Genomic DNA, 7,500 nt, shown 5'->3' on the forward strand with positions numbered 1-7,500 from the left:
GGATTTTCGGTGGTGAGGTGACCACCGCTCCGGTGGTGAGCTGACCACCGGAGCTGAAATAACGTTGAACGGTGGTGAGTAAAAACATAGAGAAGGGCTGGAGCGGTGGCGGTGGTTTGCTCTTCACCGCTGCTCGTGACGTCATGTTGTAGTTCGGTGGTCACCCCACCCCCGAAAATCCAGACTATGTATGAGCCTTAACCCTTAGAAGATGAAAGACGCCAATTGGCGTCTTCATCAGAATTCCGTAAATGATCAATGACGCCAATTGGCGTCTTCACAGTTTTTGATGAATCTAAACATATTAACCCTTAGAAGATGAAAGACGCCAATTGGCGTCTTCATCAGAATTCCGTAAATGATCAATGACGCCAATTGGCGTCTTCAGCTTTTCTTATTAATCTAACCATATTAACATCCTCCGGAGCGCTGTTTAAACTCCTGAGCTTATATTCCAACTACATTACCCATAAAACCCGTGTCACGTGACACACCTGCATCCTTTGCTATAAAACCTGGCCACCCCCCCGGGATCTGCGTGGGGAAGACAGTTTTGGAGTAGTCTATGGTGCGTGTCGAAAGTGAGTGAGTAGTATTGTATTGATTGAGCGAGTTTTGTAGCAGTAGTAGTAGTAGTAGTAATAGTAGTAGTAGTAGTAATATTAGTAGTTAGTTGTAGTAATTTAGGTTTATATTTAGTTTAGATTCTTTAGTTAGTAGTCTGTTGTCTGTGTCTGTCTTTGTCTGTCAAAAAAAAAACAAAAAAACAAAAAAAAAGTGTCCGCGTCTTACCGTCTTATCTGTGTATAGTATAGCTTTAGATCGTTAGTTTAGTGTGTTTATTTTTACCTGTTTAGTGTGTGTCTGTCTGTTGGTTGAGTGTTGGTTTGTCTGTACGTCTTGTTAGTTTATATAGTAGATTACGAGTGTAGTCGGTCAGTAGTCAGTGACTGAGTGTAGTTCGACATGGCGCCAAAAAAACGCTCCAAGCGTCCATCTCCCCTTCCCTCTACCTCCACTGGTGGTGTGCGCCAAACAACCATGGAGGAACATCTCCGCATGGTCTTCGTCGGGAAGAAGGGCCGGCCCCGTAATCCGGATCCTCTTCCACCTCAGACCGACGAGGAGTTGTCTGGTAGCGACGGAGAGAAGCCAGGAGATGCGGTGGTGCCTCTTGTCCCCCCCGGGCCTGATGCTAAGCCCCTTGTCCCCGATGTCGAGCCTACTGTCGTCCCCGATGTGAAGCTCTTGTCCCCCGTCAAGAAGAAGAGCAGGCAAGCGGCTTCGCCCGGTCCCCAGCCCGGTCCCCAGCCCGGTGGCAGCGGGTTGCAGGATCGCGGCCTTCTTGCATCTACTAGCCCCAAGCCTGCGCCCAGTGTTAGCGGTCCCTCTCCCCGGCCTGGCTCGAGCGACGACACCGTGCTCCGCCGATCTACACGGGTTACGAGGTTTTCCAAGGGGTTTGTCGCCCCCCCCCCCCCAATCTTCCTCCGAAGAGGACTTTGAGCCGTTTCGAGACAGCGATGGAGCCGAACCGTCCCCCGATGAGCTCGATGGTAAGAATCTTATTGTCTGAAACATTGTTACGAAAAATGCCAACACATTGTAGCCAACACACATCAAAGCAAAGCAAAGTGTCCATCGTTGTATCCCCCCCCCCCACTGCTACAGCGGTGGAGTCCTAAGCGATCCAATGGGGCTTTCAAATAGATCTGTATTGAGCTTGCATGATGATCAAATGAACGTATTGTACCGTGGTTTATATGCTATATATTATGAGAAATGTTCCATTACTTTTTTCCCCATCTATTCAGTATTGTTTTATCGTTTATTATGATCCCTGTTTTTTTGTATTACTTTTCCGCGCCGCTGGGGGAAGGGTGGTGTAATGCAGGCCGCAAAGCTAAGCTAATTCATTATACTACTAAATCTATATAATATTGCGCTTGCATGATAATCAAAATAGTGTATTGTACCGTGGCTTATAGGCAAAATCATATAAGATGATCGCTAGAAATAAATGATTTGGATTATGTAGCATGCACGATAAAACTATCATATAAAAAATGTATTTTGACGATGACTAAGGTTTTCAGGAGGAGGCCGCCATCATGCGGCATGCCGCATGATGGCGGCACCTTCGTCAAACCTTCGTCATCGTCAAAATACATTTTTTATATGATAGTTTTATCGTGCATGCTACATAATCCAAATCATTTATTTCTAGCGATCATCTTATATGATTTTGCCTATAAGCCACGGTACAATACACTATTTTGATTATCATGCAAGCGCAATATTATATAGATTTAGTAGTATAATGAATTAGCTTAGCTTTGCGGCCTGCATTACACCACCCTTCCCCCAGCGGCGCGGAAAAGTAATACAAAAAAACAGGGATCATAATAAACGATAAAACAATACTGAATAGATGGGGAAAAAAGTAATGGAACATTTCTCATAATATATAGCATATAAACCACGGTACAATACGTTCATTTGATCATCATGCAAGCTCAATACAGATCTATTTGAAAGCCCCATTGGTTCGCTTAGGACTCCACCGCTGTAGCAGTGGGGGGGGGGGGATACAACGATGGACACTTTGCTTTGCTTTGATGTGTGTTGGCTACAATGTGTTGGCTGAAATGGATCAACACTGAATAGATGGATGTGTTGGCCACAATTCGTATGTGATTGGCTACATTTTTGTATGAAGGAATGTAATTGTAGCGTGCACTCCAGCTAAATGATTATTTATTTGTACATATTTAGAACCGGGTGATGAGGAGTGGCACGATGATGAGGTGAACAGTGATGTGGATGGAGGTGAGTAACTAGAGAGCTAAATAACTTGTGGATGTGGCTAAAGTCTGTCTGCATTTGGCACTATGGAGAACGCTACACCATGCCTCTAATTGATTGAAATGGTTGTTGTTTTACAGATGATGAACAGCCCATCATCTCGACAGCTGCAGATGCTGCCCCTGTGCCCATGGAAGCAGGTATAAATACAATGCACAGAACAAAATCATGTATATCATTTTATAGTCTCATCACATGTTACAGCTCCACCAGATGTATTCTACATGAATAAAAACAATGTTTTTTATGCTAATAATTGTGTATTCCTGTAATTTAGGTGATGCCAACTCAACGGCTTCGCCAGGGTGGTCTGCTGGTGGGTGGGAGCCACAGGACATCCCGTTTACTGGAGAGCCGGGTGTTCACTGTGACCTCAGTGCAGAGAGTGATCCAGTGGACTTCTTTGAGCTGTTGCTGACCGATGAGCTGCTCCAGTATATTTGCGATGAGACCAACAGATATGCAGCGCAGTCCATCGCAATGGTGTGTATTGTGTATATTCCACATTGATGTTTTCCCAAATTGATGACTTTGTTGTAATTTCTGCAAATAAATCTAACTTATATATCTATCTATCTAGATCCAGGACCCACTCCCACACTCCACAGTGAAGAAATGGAAGGATGTCTCTGTGATAGAGTTGAAGAATTTCTTCGGGCTCTTTTTCCTGACGGGCCTTGTGAGGAAGCCAACCCTTGTGTCATACTGGTCCCGGCGTAAGGCTAATGAGACACAGCAGTTCAGGCGCACCATGAGCCTGACCCGGTTTCTGCTGCTCAAGCGGTTCCTTCACTTCAGTGACCAGGAGACTCCAGACACAGCGGACCGCATGTACAAAGTCAGATATCTTGTGAACTATCTTCTGGCCCGGTTTCAGTCCATGTACACCCCAGAGAAGAACATATCCATCGACGAAGGTGTTATGCTATGGAAGGGAAGACTGGCTTGGAAGTGCTATAATCCGTTGAAGCCGGTAAAATGGGGGATTAAATCCTACTGCCTAGCCGATTCAGCGACGGGCTACCTCTGGAACATGAAGCCATATACCGGAGTAGGCTGTGGGCTGGACACGACCGTGATGGAGCTTCTCGGACCGTTGTCCAACAAAGGCTACCATTTGTACATGGACAATCTGTACAACTCAGTGAACAGGTGTATTATGCTACTGTCTTTGGGAACCCATGTATGTGGGACGATGAGGAAGAACAGGGGGGAACCACCGGAGATGAAGCGGCTTAGCAAACCAGGCGACATGAAGCTGGGCGAGACTCTGATGCGCCACAACAACGACGGGGTGATGCTGTTGGCTTGGCGGGACAAGAAGGTTGTCAAAATGTGCAGCACCATCCACCCACACACGATGGTCACAGTCACTGAGAGGCGTAAGAAAGCCAGAGTGACGCCAGGCGAGCCAGTCAGGGATAAAAAAATTAAGCCACATTGTGTCAACGAGTACAACAAGTACATGAATGGTGTGGACAAACTAGACCAACATATCTCCTACTACCCGTTTGCCCGTAAGTCCTACAAGTGGCCTGTGAAGTTTGTCTTTTACATGTTTCAGATGGTGATGTACAATGCGTTCGTGTTGCACAAACTCAAACAGGGCAGGACAAAAACTCTCCTGGACTATATCATGTTGGTGGTGGAGAGGTGGACATCACTGAGACCAGGGAGGCCGGAGGAGGAGGAGGAGGAGGAGGAGGAGGCGGAGGGGGCAGTGGGGGGTGATCGTCCATATAGGGCAAGAGCAGGTGACGAGAATAGGAGACTTGAGGTGCATTTGCGTGGCCATGTGCCAGTGAAAATTGACAAGAGAACCTGCAGGCTCCACCTGCTCAGTAACGGTCCCAATGGTAGACCACTCCGGCATATGACCCTGTATTACTGCCCTGATTGTGAGGTGCCCTTGTGTTTGTTCCCATGCTTCTTCGTTTACCACAAGGACAAGAATATCAAGCACTACTTTGAATAACTGTTCTCTTTTTTTTTTCTTTTTTTCTGTCTTATTTTGAAAGTCTACACCCTCAACGTCAATAGAACTGTAACTTTACCCTGTATACCCTACACACACACTGTCAACGTCAAATAGAACTGTACCCTGTATAGCCTACACATACAATGTCAACGTCAAAATAGTGTAACAGTGCGGCTAAGCTGCTTCATCTCCGGTGGTTCAGGGGGGGAGGGGGGGTGGGTGTCCTACACACACACTGTCAACGTCAAATAGAACTGTACCCTGTATAGCCTACACATACAATGTCAACGTCAAAATAGTGTAAGTGTAACAGTGCGGCTAAGCTGCTTCATCTCCGGTGGTTCAGGGGGGGAGGGGGGGTCAGTGTCCTACACACACACTGTCAACGTCAAATAGAACTGTACCCTGTATAGCCTACACATACAATGTCAACGTCAAAATAGTGTACAGTATGTACACTATGTATTGCATTAGTATTTATTTATTTTCTGTAATTATTTAAAATTATAATGTTTATGTTCTGGTTGTGTTGTTCTGAAGAAATAAAAGTGCACTTTTCCAATTTGAGATACCTGTCGGGCTATTTTTACACTATTCAGAGGTTTATGGTTTGACTAAGCGAGTTTCAACTGTGATTTACTCTGTAATTGTAGATGGTAAGAACCCAATTTTTTTTTTATAATGCAGTATACATTCAAGTCTATATTTTGATACATATCATGGGCACCAAGTCATATCAAAACAATGTCCTTGGATGTGTTTTTTATCAAAACTGTGTTTCTTCGTAACAGGTTTTTGAGATTCATGCATGAATATACAAGGTACTGGTAAGACTATGTAGACATGGTATATATCAAAATGTGCGTTAGAATGTCTACATTTACCCAAAAAAGAATTTGAGTTTCTATCACGTTCCAATGCAGAGCTATGGGAACTTTTAGCTGGATAGGTCAGATTGGTCCTGACTGACCATGCTATTTATAGATGGCAAAATATCTACAGTGGTACATGTGTGAAACTTTTTTCTTTTTCTTTTTTTAACTAGACAACTCACCCTTTAAAATGAGATATGGCATGGGTGTGTACGCCCAGCAGAAAAAAAGTTCTTTAGAAAATAAAACTTCAACTGGTCATAACTTTTTTTGGTTGTCCTAGAAACAGAAAACAGTGTAAATGCAGGCTCTTTTAAATGGCTTCCAACACAAGAACTAAACATTTTATCAACTCAGTTCATTTTTTTCCTGGAAGCAGACAAGTCAAGCTTTCTCTGAAGGTCTTTCGTTGTCACACATTCACAACAGAGAATTTTCAATAAATCATTCAAAAACGCCATTTTTCCATAGAGAAGTCTACAAACTGTATAGAAATCCATGAATATCTCAAAGAGTTAATATGCTCCGAAGCGCTGTTTAAATTCCTGAGCTTATATTCCAACTACATTACCCAGAAAACCCGTGTCACGTGACACACGTGTACGTGTTGCCATTGGAAGCTGGTCCCACCCCCTGTAAACAGTGGGGGCAGAGGGAGTCTTCATAGTTATCATTGTTTTGCCTGTTTGCCGTCTCGCCCGAGCGATTTTCTAGCAGAAAAAGTTGAAAGCAGTACTATTTATTTGAGCGAGTTTTGTGGTAGTAGTATTGATCCATACGCGTCCCAGTCGCCTTCTCCAGGCGGAGTAGCCCTGGTCCAGTGCTTACAGCGAGACTCGCTGCTCCCTCCCTCCTTTTTTCATTGTCTCCCCATCGTCGTCCGATGAGCTATACCGGGAAACCATTGAAGAAGACGATCAACCCGGAATGTTTTGAGGTAATCTTATTGTAGAAAATGCCCTTCTATAGTGATCAGAAATCATAAGATGATCGCTACAAATAGATGCTTGGATAATTACTACTACTAGTCAGATCATGACGCCAGAATGACTCACCACGATGGCCCCCAGCCATTAGCCAGCACCGAAGGTGCTGGCTAATGGTGTTGGTCGGTGCATTGGTGCTGGCTAAGGGCTGGAATGTATCGTAGCAGGCATGCACGCATGGCAGTACAAGTATTTTATATTGTAGCGTGCCTTATAGGCGATCTGATCTTTAGAGTAATGTTCGCTCCTTTTATTTACTGTCTACAAAGACGGAGAACAAACATGCATCGTTTACTGAAGCAACGCGTGGTTATGATGACGTTGCTACAAGGATCGGAGGGGGGACGGGGAGTGAAGCTAACAGTAGCGTATTATATAAGATCTGTATGACGTTTCATTGACGTCTGAGCTTGCATGATAATTGCATTCATTGTATATTGTATACAATCATGATTGTACATTGTTTAGTGTGTCTCCGTGTGATGATGATGATGACGATGATGTCAGATAGCCTACGTCCCCCCCCCCCCCCCCCCAACTGGCTATTGGCCGGGCTGACTACAGCTAAATGTTTATTTTTTATATATTTAGAACTGGCATCAGATGAGGAGGATGATGATGATGATGATGAAGACGAAGAGTCAAGACTGCGATGGAGTTCTCCGACACTGAACCGGATGCATTCATTCATTTCAGTTGTTGTTTTTTTTTAATTTAGCCTACACACACACACACCGTCAAGAACAACTGGAATGCAGTGGTTTGGGGACACTGGGGAGTTTGGGGACAACTGTTTTGT

General features: G+C 44.4%; 1 protein-coding gene across 1 annotated transcript in view; it reads left to right on the plus strand.

Annotated features, from left to right (window-relative positions):
• Positions 1 to 7,500, plus strand: part of LOC306920619 (MAM domain-containing glycosylphosphatidylinositol anchor protein 1-like) — a gene marked incomplete at both ends in the record, with an annotated part of 247,081 nt that overhangs the window by 213,455 nt on the left and 26,126 nt on the right. The window lies entirely within an intron of this gene.

This window comes from Electrona antarctica (genome assembly GCF_951216825.1).
Source record: "Electrona antarctica genome assembly, chromosome: 3".
Taxonomy (NCBI): Eukaryota; Metazoa; Chordata; class Actinopteri; order Myctophiformes; family Myctophidae; genus Electrona; species Electrona antarctica.